This window comes from Malaya genurostris, chromosome 3, assembly GCF_030247185.1.
Source record: "Malaya genurostris strain Urasoe2022 chromosome 3, Malgen_1.1, whole genome shotgun sequence".
NCBI lineage: Eukaryota > Metazoa > Arthropoda > Insecta > Diptera > Culicidae > Malaya > Malaya genurostris.
The window spans coordinates 116820108-116834707 of record NC_080572.1 but is presented as its reverse complement, the minus strand read 5'-3'; the positions used below and the strand labels follow the sequence as shown (position 1 = coordinate 116834707).

The following is a 14600-nucleotide window of genomic DNA, read 5'->3' as shown; positions in this document are numbered from 1 at the left end:
TTGATCTAAAGCGTGTGCTCGTGCTTCAATGTAACAAGGCACACAACGTTGTTTATATCCTGTTCTATAGAGAGTTGGATGTCATTCAATTCGCTAAAAACAATAACAATGTGTGTTTGTGTGTCTTCAATCTTAAACAAGATTCATGACAGTATATTTTAACCATACAGTCTAAAAAATTTTGAATTTTACAGGTGACTTAATTCCTCATACGATGTAATTCAAAAGACCTAATTTGTCAAATGACGGAAAATTTTATTTGTAATGACTTAATGTTAGAATAGCTTGAATTTTACTGGTTTCGACTGTAACTTGCATTCTGCTAGCAGGTGCAACTGTATAAATTTAAATGTATCTTTTACCAACCAAGCAGATGTATGCTTCTGTGGCTCATTCGATTAACAGACGTACTTGCGATCCAATGATTATCGGTTCAAGTCGCGGTGGTTGCTATCAGTATTCTTTTTTTATTTCAACGATGAGATGCATGGAGTTTTAGACACAATATTAAATGTTTTTCGACGTAAATTTGCGTGAACTGCGACGCTCCATTTATGTGCATCTAATAAGATGTAAAATCACAAGGTTTTTTTTTAAGTGTGTATGTCACAGGAAATCAACCCTTCAAGATATATTCCTATCCGTGACACCCTCTTAAATGTGCCTGACTCAACTCTATTTTTCGACACATCCATGCAGCGCGAAGTGCGTGGAATCCCGGAACACCTACGCTCGATGGAAATCCCAAAAATATTTTCAAGTAGGTTCAGGCATATTGACTCTGAGAAAATATTTTTCACGGACGGATCACGAATTGAAGAGGCTACTGGGTTTGGTATATTCAACAATAATGTTTCGGCTTCATTTAGGCTTCAAGAACCTGCATCTGTTTATATATCAGAGTTAGCAGCAGTTCATTATAGTTTGAGTGTAATCGTCACATTATCTCCAAATCATTATTTTCGCTTCACAGATAGTCTGAGTGCAATTGAAGCCATTCGTTCAAACGCTGCTGGCAAAAATGAATCGTTTTTTTTGACAAAATAAAACAGTGCCTGAACGACATATTGAACAATAATTATCAAATCACAATAGTTTGGGTCCCGGCTCATTGCTCCATTCCAGGCAATGAAAGAGCCGATATTTTAGCCAAAGGTGGTGCTATTGAAATTTATGAGAGACCGATTGCTTTCAACGAATTCTATAGCTCGTCTCGCCAAGGAACACTTGCCAGCTTCTTGGAATAGAGATGATCTGGGTCGGTGGATGCACTCAATTATTCCTAAAATATCGACAAAGGCATGGTTCAGGAGACTGGATGTGACTACTTCATTCGTGTGATGTCCAGACTCATGTCCAATCACTACACGTTAGATGCACATCTCCTTCGAATTGGACTTTCCGAAACTAATCATTGTGCTTGTGGCGAAGGTTATCGCGATATTGATCATATCGTTTGGACATGCGTGGAGTATCGTGATGTCAGATCTCAACTAATAAATTCCTTGCGTACTCAAGGTAGACTATCCAATGTCCCAGTTCGCGACATTCTCGCTTGTCGTGACCTTACATACATGAAACTTCTTTATCATTTCATTACATCCATTGGAGTTCCAATTTAAATTTTATTCTATGTTAGATTGTTTTCTCTTCCATGATTTCAACCAATAGCCAACTATATGATATTGAATAAAAGTGATGTATTTTAGACAATGTAATTTAAAATAGCAACTCGCTTGATAAAAACAGTGTTTAGATTACCTAATGAATACCAACATACTAACATGATATTCGAAATGTATTAGGTTTAAAGTACTATGTATTGTGGATGCCACGGCGAAGAAAAACTTATGTATATTGTCTATGAAATAAACGTATTTATGAGAAAAAAATAACAATGTGCACTATGCGGAACATGAAAACATGAAGTACAACATACCAGTGTATATGGAAGATAATGCTATAGAAGTGCGTGTGCAGAATCTACCCGCATCGGTTGACGATAGTTATATTCGCAGAACTATGTCCCAGTACGGAGAAATTCTTTCCAAAGAAATTCCAAATGAAATGTCCCGGGCCTAACACATAGATGGCGCTAGCTTTATGGCAGTCACCTTTTTTCAGTAAATACTAACCTATAAAATACAGCTGTTTAAATTTCATGATATTTTATTCATTAGTTTGTGAGTTAATGTGCTAAGAGTGACGCTACTTTTGTTATTTTCAGACCAATGGATCAAAAACAATTTCGTGTTTTATTTTTGCACTGCTTCTTGATGGGAAAAAATACCGTTCAAGCGAAGTAATGGCTTGAAAAGTATTATGGAGACTCCGCTCCGTCAGAAACAACAATAAACCAATGTTTATTGGAGGTAGTTTTATCATTTTTGCCTTTTTACCTTTTTTATAAATATAAGAAATAGATATAGAATTCGTTCAAAGTGATCGTCTTCGAATTCAAGGTGATAATCAAAATAAATGCAATCGATGACCAGTCTTTCTAGTCACAATTTTTAAGAGACAAACGAATATTGATGCAGAAAACATGTGGAAAGAAAGGGTTCATCTCACTACTAGGTGAATTAGGCTCGTTTTAATTTTGATCGATCAGATGTTTATCGCATACCAATTCGGCAGTTTCTCTACATGCAAAAATAATAAAATTTGTCCATCAGTATAACTTACAATGTTATTCGGTGTAATCCATCACGTGCTACAACATCCTGAAACAGAAAGAAGATACATTTGATTAACAAATCTTGTTACAGTATAACTGATCAAATCTGCTCGCTAGATAAAAAAAAACTTTCTCAGCATCGCACCACATTGTTGTCGCTTGAAAACCTGTCCGGTGCCAGTTGGACTTTTAGTTGAACGATTGCACGAAACAGCACAACGATGTTGTCATCCTACCACAGACCCGAAACAAGTCAGATAAATCATGTCCATGAGAAGAAATGACAAAATGGATGATTTTCACTTTCACCATGGCAATGAATGGTGGATGCGAATTCCTTTCGTTTATTTTTTTTTGTCTGACGGTTTGATTTGTGCGAACGAGTTATAATGATTTCATAGCAGCAGTCGGGTTTCCTGGTGGAATGACAAGATTATACTTATGTTTTAAAATCAAGCCAACCAAAAGTTATTAAAAAACAACCCTCAGGCAAAAAAGTTACGATATCTTTCCAATTGCCATCGCGAAAGGTTTTGATAATGTTCGGTCCGAAACCGCCGTCCGGAAGCAGACATGGGTATTAAAAGCACCGCCGAAATCACCAAAAGGAAGTGCTTTTATTGTCAGGGTCCCATGCTCGTATGAGAAGAGAAGAGGAGCTTGTTCAACCATAAAGGAAACACAACGGTAGGAGACTTGCAATATTTCCTCTGGACAGAATCAGACGAAAAATCATCATTATATTACCCAGAATTGTTTACACTGAAGTTTTTTAAAGTCTGCGTTAAAATTTCTTAAATCTTTGCTATACGAATCTACACGAAAGAACACAATATTGGAAAACCGCACATAAAGACTGAATCCGCTTGAAAAGAATATAACGTTCGGCACGACAGTAAAGACGTTGCACTTCGGTGCAAATAAAACAAGTGTTCTGTAAGTAGCAGAAACTTTATGTCTGCCTAGCGGTTTATGTTGAGCTGCTAGGTTACATAACAGTTCAACATAAACTGTTATGTACTGACGAGTCGAAAACGAAACATAAAGTAGAGAAGAATATAACGTTTAAAGATATTTATTAAAATAGAAAGGATGTATCATTTTATATTATTCACTGTTTGGTACTGAAACATGTCAGACACGCAATGAGAATGAACAAGTAATTTGGAAGAAACGTTAAAATTATATAAAAAGCGAGGAACTGAGCACGTGACATTCCAATAGGCAATATATCGGTACCAACATGTGATTAGGGCATACCGTGCAATAGGCCCTTGCGAATGTTTCAAAATATAATGCTCTTAGCTCTATAACTTTCATTTACACAATAATCGTTATAATCTCTTAGAAAGAAGGCTAATCTACGAAATTAGGCACAATATGCTCCATGTTAAAAACTCGAGTAATGAATGTTATTTTTCGTAACTTTCAAAAGGGCCTATCGCACGATATGCTCTAATCACATGTTAGTACCGATATATTAGTTTATTTTTGTGAATACGACTTACTTTACTATGGGGTGCCTTTTCAAAATTTACCCTCTGAGATAAGTGATAAGTTTTTGATCGTGAATTTCTCTTGTTGTATCTAACGAATCAACATAATGTTTGCTACACACCATCGGAAATATGATCACAATTTTATGATAAAGTATTCAGTTGTGTGACCTAATCTCAAATAATTCAAAATTAAACTTTTCTGAAATGTTTGGTATAAACGAGTATCAAAGAGGATAATTCATAAGGGGCGTTTGTCATTCTCGTATTATTAAAGCTCATAGGATTTATATAATCTAACTAACAAAAGAATCGAAATTTTTCAACATAAACGTGTATAGCAACAGCATTGAAGTATTTCAATAGTACACTATTGAAAAACCTGTCTCATTTGACCCATGTCAACACCAGCCAATCAGAACGCGTTCTGAGGAAGAGAACAAAATATCTGCTGCTGTACAACAAATCGTTCGAGAAAATGTTCCGAACAGTGTTCAATATCGTAGTGAGTTCCACAATTTGGTCCTTCTGAAAGGAAGGAATGAATCCCATACAGCACCCGGATAGTTTCTTTCAATAAAATGCAAATCCGAAATTAAATAATCGAAATTAAAGTTCTATATGCCGCTATTTTAATATCCGTTAGGACCGCCCATTAGTGAAAAAGCTACAGACGAAATCAAGTAAAAAGAAACCTCTCAACAAAAAATGGATCAGTTTGGGTTCTATCGCCACTGCGAGCAGATGTATTTTGTGACGTTGGCAAAGCTAGTTTCGCTTTCGGAAAGAGCGATTACGTCACAGTTGCCAGTCATTTGCATTGGTGAAAAAACAACGGTGGAGAGCATTACACAAAATCAACCGTTCTAATGGCTCTAAAAGTTTTCTAAAGAACTATTAGGATTTGTTGTCCGCAAATCGATGGTGTATATCCTCAGTTTAGTGCAAATCTAGAACAGTTTGGTTAGATTTGTGCACTTTTCGCTGTGTGAAATTCACAGTAATCGAGATAAAGTGATGCCTTCTTTGTTTTTGCGAAAAATGTTCCAGAGTTTAATTTCGTAGAGAATTACGCAATTTGACCCTTCTGAATGCTAGAAACGAATCCCTACAGCATATTGATAATTTCTTTCAATAAATTATGCAAATCCGAGATGAAATAATCGACATTCAAATTCTGTATGCGGCTATTTTTATAGCCGTTAGGACCGCCCATTAGTGAAAAAGCTACAAACGAAATCACGTAAAAAGAAACCTCTCAACAAAAGTTGGATCAGTTTGGATTCTATCGCCACTGCGAGCAGATGTATTTTGTTTCGCTTCCGACAAGAGCGATTACGTCACAGCTGCCAGTTGTTTGCATTGGTGAAAAAACAACGAAAAGTGGACAACGGTGGAGAGCATCACACAAAATCACAATTTTCTAAAGAACTATTAGGATTTCTTGCTTGCAAATCGAAGGTAAATATCCTCAGTTTAGTGCAAACCTGTTTGATTTGATTTGTGCACTTTTCGCTGTGTGAAATTCACATTCATTGCATTATATATTACATCTAACTATTCTTGCATGACATATCAGTTTTTAGTATGTATTATTCAACCTACTCGAAACATAAAATAATAAAAATATACTGATTCCGGTTTCATTCGAACAATAAGCTGTTACAAAAATATTATTTGTATGTACATGTTCTATTGATGTTCTCAAAAATTATTACGGGATTCGTAGGCAGTATTTGCTTCAATGATTTCTTTTAAGCTTGTTAAGGCGTAGAGTCGCCTTGAGCTATTTTTATATTTGATCAGTATCTAATGAGGAAAACAGATTGAAAAAATGGCATGCGGATGCAACTATTTAATGAATAACGCGAAAATGTTACCGCAGATATGGGACTCGAACCCGTGGCTAGCTCCTATCCGGGTAAAAAATGTTTGCCAATTCAACTACCCTACATGTGAAAACACATCCAGAGACAGGATAATTGACTAGAGGAACCGAGCATGCTTCGCGTTACTCGGGCACCACAGCATTCAATTATAGTCCTAGGGAAATCCATCCGCCAGAAAACACATACACGTCGCATCGCAGTCTATCTTCACCCTCTGCTTTGCTGTCAGACTTTGAGACTACTGAAACTACTGAATTTAGCATTTACTTTTTTATGAAAGTATAATTAAAGTTTTTATAAATTGCATACTTCATACGTCAAATTAATCCTAAGAGTCATATTATTCCTAAGAGTAACGCTCCCTTGAAAATTCGATGCTAATTTTATTTAAAAATTAAGGAACTTCAATTCCTGAGATTCCCGAACCTTGAATCAAGAATTGATATAACCAAAGTTACTTTGATTGGTCATCAATAGTCAACACCTACTAATAGATTCTATTTAAATCGTATTGTTGACATTCTTCTCATTTCAAACGCACCTACACTTACAATTATCAGATTTCAGGCTAAGATGCGAATGAAATTAGATCGAATATCGAAATTTGTTTAACTTATGAAAAACGGTTTTGTTACCCCGACAACACTATTATAGTTGCTATTTTGTGAACATACACTTGTGTTAGGTGGACACATATATTTTCCAATGTCGACGAATTGAGTCGAGTAGTATATAATAACTGCAGACCTCGGATGACATTTGATTTCAAGGTTACTCATGATCCCTCGTTTGATCAAAGTGAGTCGGTACAGAGCCCGTATATACAACCAAGTCAACCAACATTTGTAATCGAAATATGTTGCCATAGAAGAGCTTGTAAAATATAGATAGTTTAAGTTTTTTTCTCATTATTCTCGAAAAACGCATTTCGCGAGGGTGTTTCATAGCAACCTGCAGTGCGGTAAAGTTGTTACCGACAGACAAGGCTATATTTTACTTGTATTATTGTGCTAGTATTAATTCCAACCGTACTAGCTAGCGCCCAATCTATTCATTTTGTTTTATATCTCTATCGTGTTGGCACTGGTCTGGATGTGTGCACAGTAGACAACAGCAGCAACAACAAAAAATCATCGGTTTTCGCTTGTTGGATTATTGGCCTAGCTGGACCAACCGGCTGTATGTACACAACCGATAAGCAACCAATTTTGCATACCGTAAATAGAAGAAAGCTTCGAAACAGGTTTTACAGGCCATTATTTTTCTTTTGCAATCGAACTTGATTCGCCAACGCCGCTCACACTTCAAACAACATCTCACAGTTGGATGCCTGACGGCTAACGTGAAGGATAATAATGCGACAGGCAGCAGCTGGTGGTGTTCAAAATTTCTATAGCCGAGAATTCAAAACAAATGTGGTCATTATAAGTAAAAATATGCATTGAATAAGAATGTTAATGTTGCTCTCATAAAAAATCTCACGATATTTTGACAATTAATAGTGCTTATTATTATTATTATTATTATTATTATTATTATTATTATTATTATTATTATTATTATTATTATTATTATTATTATTATTATTGTTATTTTGCTTTGTTCAGGTTGCCATCACCTCGCTTGAGATGACACCGATTGATGGCACAGTAATTTTGGATATATTGCCAGTCAATTTTCGTTTATATTTTTTTATTTACTATATCTATATCTATTTATTTACTATCTTTGTCAAGACTAAATCTCCTAATTAATCAAAGAATGATTAACCGTCTAACTCGCAAGCCGCGGTTCCCAGCCGGTAGTTTCTCAAATAATTGATCGTTTCGTCAGAACAAAATGTTACTATTGAGTTGCCCGATGACATGCAAACGAGATGAGATAGTTTTATTTTTTTCCATTGATGGTAAAAATGACTTTTACGAAATGCTGCTCTGAGCTCTGCGAGTTAGAAGGTTGAATATAATAAAAAAAATAGGAAAATTTAATTTTATTTAGCGTAGTGATACTCTACTTACTAAACTACTCCAGTGCATGTAAGAAAACGTCCCAGAAGGTAATCTGATTAGGCAGCGCGAAATACGTGTTTGAGAGTTTGTACGCGCCGGGTAAAGTTCATACTATATCACACAAATCTCACTCGGATCATTTAAATAATCCATCTCTTTAACAGATCGGCTGAAAAGTTCGTATCGTTTCTATGAGAGGGCGCCACTAGAATTAAATCCATACCATTTTCAGTTAGTACCAACCTTCAAAAGATACGTGTATAAATTTGACAGCTGTCTGATTATTAGTTTGTGAGATATTGCATTTTGAGTGAAGCTACTTTTGTTATTGTGAAAAAAATGGAAAAAAGGAATTCCGTGATGTTGAACACTACTTTTTGATGAAAAAAAAGTGCCGCCGATACCAAAAAATGGCTTGATGAGTATTATCCAGACTCTGCACCGGGCGAAGCAACAATTCGTAAGTGGTTTGCAAAATTTCGTACTGGTCATATGAGCACCGAAGACGATGAACGCAGTGGACGTCCAAAAGAGGCTGTTACCGATGAAAACGTGAAAAAAATCCACAAAATGATTTTCAATGACCGTAAAGTGAAGTTGATCGAGATAGCTGACACCCTAAAGATATCAAAGGAACGTGTTGGACATATTATTCACGAATATTTGGATATGAGAAAGCTTTGTGCAAAATGGGTGCCGCGTGAGCTCACAATCGATCAAAAACAACAACGAATTGATGATTCTGAGCAGTGTTTGGAGCTGTTATATCGAAATAAAACCGATTTTTTTCGTCGATATATAACAATAGACGAAACATGACTCCATCACTTCACTCCGGAGTCCAATCGACAGTCAGCTGAGTGGACTGCACGCGATGAACCGAACCCAAAGCGTGGAAAGACTCAACAATCGGCCGGTAAGGTTATGGCGTCTGTATTTTGGGATTCGCATGGTATAATTTTCATCGACTACCTTGAAAAGGGAAAAACCATCAACAGTGACTATTATATAGTATTAAAGCGTTTGAAGGGCGGAATTTCAAAAAAACGGCCTAATTTGATGAAGAAAAAAGTTTTGTTTCATCAAGACAATGCACCGTGTCACAAGTCGATGAAAACCATGCTGAAATTGAACGAATTGGGCTTCGAATTGCTCCCTCATCCACCGTATTCTCCAGATTTGGCCCCCAGTGACTTTTTCCTGTTCTCAGACCTCAAGAGAATGCTCGCTGGTAAAAAAAATCAGAAGCAATGAAGAGGTAATCGCTGAAACTGAGGCCTATTTTGAGGCAAAGAACAAATCGTACTACAAAAATGGTATCGAAAAGTTGGAAGATCGCTATAATCGCTGTATCGCCTCTGATGGCAATTATGTTGAATAATAAAAACGAATTTTGGCAAAAAAATGTGTGTTTCCATTAAACGATACGAACTTTTCAGCCGAACTGTTACTTCTCCTACTCTGCTCTCAGTTTAGTCTGCGAGATTCGAACGCTAACTGATGTGATGATGACTTTAGGCCACAGTTATACTTGAATATTATAAACAGAAGTAGCAGGAGCGCAGGATTAGCGATGACGATCTCAACAAATACTGCGAAAAAACAAATGCTTCGTCTGCTTTCTGCTCGAGCGAAATTAACTCATACACTCATGTCACTTATATAAATCAAATTCCTGCCAAGCGTTTAATTGGGTTAAATCAAAATCATGAGAATGAATCAACCAGCTGAATAAAAAATTAATCTTGTATTCAACATTTAGCTTTAATAATACATGTTAGATGAATGAATAAAATAAAAAATTCAATAACAATATGCTAAGATCATGTATATCATGTATATTTCCCTGATAAATATAGAGCAATCCGAGAAAAGATGTAACAGTGGGAGAGATTGAACACCTACTTCATCTCGTGGAGTTTCTTATCAAATGTGGTGTATGTTTGTGTACGAGTGTTGATTCATACAAAATCAAAATATAATATACCTTTCCATGAGACTGCGCTCTGAGATCAAAAACTTTTTTTCACTTCAAGTTCATCATGTTCATGGTGAGTAGTGCAAGTTGCTGGTTAAAATTTTTCCCCATATTTTTCAAATCTTTTATTTTTTCTGTGGAAACGGGAGAGATAACTTTTTTTCGAGGTGAGATAGCAACAGACAATTATTTATTTTCCATCACTTATACCATTATATCACCGTAACCGTCAGTGAAAGCCATTTGATCTTCGAATTTGATCAATCACTCAATAGTAGCTCAGCCTAAGCTTGTTGGAATCGGTTCAGCCATCATTATATTTCCAGAAACAGAAATGATAGCCATTTGATCTTCAAACTTGACAAATAACTCAATAGTAACTTTGAAAAGAGTCTAAGCTTGTTGAAATCGGTTCGAACATCTCCGAGAAAATTAAACGTTAAATTTCTTTCAATGTGCACACACATATATAAATACCAGGCTCGTATACAGGAGGGTGTTTCAGGGGTTCAAACCCCCTCCGAAAATAAAAAAAGCATGTTATGAAAACTTTTCTCTTCAGCTTTTTAAGTGAATTAAAAAATGAATAATTTTCAACAAACGACTCTATAACCAAATAATTTTCAAGTAATTATATACATATTTCCATACGTATGGAAATTGATCAACATGTTCTGAAACACCTCCCGAAAAATTTTTCTGCATACGCGCCTGATTAACACGCATTGACATTTTCTGATCTCGTCGAGCTGAGTTGAACGATATATAACGCTAGGGGTTTTCCATTCTATTACCTTTCTGTGGAGAAAGCAGGTTTTACTAAAGTCAAATATTACAAATTTTCATTCATAGATTACAAAAAAACAATCATGAGAGTCATTCAAAACTCATTTTAGTCGGCTTCATTCTACAGAAATTTTTAATTTCCTATCGCTCGAACGTGTAAAAATGCACGTTTGACTCTACTATCAAAATTTATCGCCTAAAACTCTTTAATCAAAAATGTTTGCGACGTGCCTCACCACTTTCAAAGACCCGTCCAAATTAGTCAGCAAACTACGCGGTGTCGTATAATAAATCGTAAATCAGTATATGCCTAATGATCTACGAAAGATCAGCACTGACAGGCAATGCAAAACTTTTAACACATTTCTGCCACACGTTCAGGTATTTTGAAGCAACGTGTAGGTTGAATGACCAATTCGCCAGACACGGTACCAAAACGGCACGATTTGGGGTATGTGGAGAAGCTGTGAAACAACTTTCTCTACCGGTCGTTCCGTGCAAGCTATTCATGCCGCGTTCAGATAAATCTTGACGAATGCTACATCATTCGGATACGTAAATGCAATCGATTCATGCTACAAATAAAGGTCTTATTATTTCTACTCGACCTGATCTTGTCTTACAGCTAACCAATGACAGCTATAGTTGTCACGAGACAATTGAGACAAAGAAGAAAATCAACACAAATCTTATGATAGGCAAATGGTTGCTCCAATTGCATATTAAAACATGGGTGAATCCACAAGAATTGATGATTCAAATTTGATGAATTTACTACTTCATCATTCGAACCTTGGCGAATCTTCTTTGCTGCTAGAAACTTCTGCTAGAATTGCACAAAGGCAACATCCGTTACCGGTAGATAATGTTGGCTAGCGGTCATTAATGGTTTTGTTTCAGTTGGAATCTTGTCAGACTTGCAGTTATTAGTCGGTTCAGAATTTCAGGAGCAATTCCGTATAAATTTTTGTTTTCCTCATTTAAAACTTCTGTGAAGAGCAATTTAAAAATTGCTCAAATTACAGTCATCTCCATTTCTAGATTCTATAGTCTTTACTATATTGCCATGACACGTTATATATGTTGTGTCGTGCATGATTGGTAAATTACCTTGACGAAATACAAGTGATGCGGAAGAAATAAAGGGGAAGCTCATTTTAATGCAAGAAAAAGACACAATTTTGACAGCTACCGGCTATCAAATTTTCTTCCAAGCGGAAAAGTTCTTTCATCACATCGGAATGGTACACATTCTTAGTAATATGAAAAACCTGTTTCGATTGGTTGATCATACATTACTAGAAGTGTGTGTGGTTTTAGTCACAACAATTGTATATTCATATTGTGATATAACAGGTATAACGGACAAGGAATGTAAAGCGTACAAGGAAATCGTGTTAATTACATCCTAGTCATTCCAAGCAATATAACAGCGAACGAGTGTGGTCTATGACATGCTTTCCAGTGGAATGTGAAAATTCTTCTTAGTGATCGGTAATTCTGCTACTAGATCCCAATTTAACAATCAAAGCCAATTAAACTAATTTAACATAGCTCATTTAATCAGTTCCCTGGTATATTATTCTGCAATGAGATCCGTCAGTGCGGTAAAATATTAATGATCTTGTGCCACGAAACGATGACTCATGAATGGTTGTACAGCCGTAATGGAGTGTGCAGCTGATATTCGAAGATCTGCTCAAGATAATAAATCGAAATTGTTTAAACAAACGCATTTTCTTTAATGGTCTTAATTATAATCAGTCAAATTATTTTGAACATCATTTGATTCAACCCCTCTTAGTTAGCGTAGAACTTACAGTAGATTCGAAGAATTATCAATTCACCTGATCTAACGGTTGTCAACGAAACGGTATTGCACATTGATCGCATTAGAGACGACTTGGGATTGAATAAACGACATCATTCTTTGGAATTCTCGTGGTAGCTTATGAGCAGTAAATAAGATTTTCTGTTACTATCAACTAGATCAACTGTAGTTACTGCATTTGCCGTTCTGCGCAAAGTTTTTTGCTATTATCAATACCTTGCGAAAAAACAGACTGGATCAGTTTGAATAAATGCATTCGTAGAAATGTGGATTTGCCAAAAAAAAATAACCATATAGACGGGATTCGAACCCGTAGCTTTTCTTCACAGGGGAAATCCTACAGCCAATTAAACTACTCTGCATGTTACACATCACACAGAATTAACCTTATTGAAACACTACATATCATACAGGGTTATCTTTGCAATTATCAGCCTTGCCCCGCACATAACACCCTACTTACACTCATCAATTTTAATCTTCCCCCCGTTTGTCCTACCCAAACACTAATAATATGTGAGATTTTATTATTTCTCGTTTTTTTTCCAACGGAACACCCTGTATAACTAACGTATGTGTCATGAGACAATATTAATAAATGCATGAACAAACTTTTTAAATTGGAAAATGGGGATTTCTAATTGATTTATTTTTTTTACGCAAAAGTATGAGCTTTTAGATGCAATCAAATGCAAGTTATTTGAGTTTCATATGAATAATGCTGATAACGTTTGAGTAAAATAGTCAATAATTTTTAAATAAAAGTAAATTTAAGCAACTTGTTATTTTAAAAAGCCACCCTAACTCGTTTTAAAATGTGAAGAGTGTACGACACTGATTTATTTTTTCTTTTATAGAGGCTTCAACCTTAAGGTAATTCGGTTCCTCGGGTCAGAAAAAGTGCCTGATTCTATGTGCGGGGTTTGCAAGACACTGGTTTTACATCTTCTACAAAGTTGTAAATATTGTTGAAAAACATATATAATTCAACTGTTCCAAATCATCCCGATTTCAACTTATTCTAAGGTCACTTCAGAACCATTATAAATTAAAAAGTTCTTTGTCTTGTATCAGACATTTGTTTAATTTGTCGAAGGCTCCCAATTTCCGTGTCCAAAGATGATGGCCCAAAAAGTAGTTTCCTGCTAATTCTGCTTTCTAGTCTTCTGTGTATTGATAAATCACATCTTCCACACTCGATTGTAGCAGAGGGACTTTCCATAAACTTGTGCAAGTTAAATGTTCTACACAATAACGCAGTTGACGCCATTTTGAAACGTCAAAACAGTGGACATGATTGTCAACTGCTTATGTATTAGGAAAGTGAATTAACAATTTCATTTTGTTTCATATTGATTCCGTTTACGAAATAGAGAATCCGTTGATTCCGTTTACGAAACAGAGAATCCTTTTAATTATATTACAAAAAATAAATGAACTACCTCAAGCACACATTTTTCTTTCCACAACTAACAACACGAGTAGCGGTTATGTTGTGCATGCTGTTTCCGAAAATAAGTGAAATCAATTTCTATCTTGATAAGTATGGGCTGTTGTGTAGTTATTAATATATTCTTTAGTAATACATATATTTACAGTATTTCTGCAGTTACCGTACCAACCGAACAGAGGTTCGTCACTTGATGCTCGCTACGGTGCATAACTCTTTCGTTCTGTTTAGCCACGAAAAGAAAGCAACTTGCTTGTAGAAAATGTGAATAGAGCAATTAGCTACTACAATACATTATTACATGATGCATATGCGCTTTTCCTTTGTCGTAAAGCTAATCAACGGCTGTGTGACAGTACGTGCCTATTTGAAGTGTAAAACTTGTAGATGGGGTAATCCGTTACGTTCATTTACAAAAATTATAGCGCGTTCAATTGACTGATTATTGCAGTAAAAATGCTATCCCTCACGGAAACGTTTACGT

The 14600-nt window shown here is 35.8% G+C and overlaps 1 protein-coding gene across 2 annotated transcripts in view; it reads right to left on the bottom strand.

The window, feature by feature from the left end:
• The window catches only part of LOC131436238 (calpain-C), a 63060-nt gene that overhangs the window by 24596 nt on the left and 23864 nt on the right, over positions 1-14600 (bottom strand). The window contains exon 2 of one of the 2 annotated variants that reach the window (XM_058604860.1): positions 2686-2723. The exons of the other annotated variant lie outside the window; for it this stretch is intronic. The gene's annotated coding sequence lies outside the window, so the exon portion shown is untranslated. The remainder of the gene's footprint in view (positions 1-2685; positions 2724-14600) is intronic. 2 annotated transcript variants of the gene reach the window in all.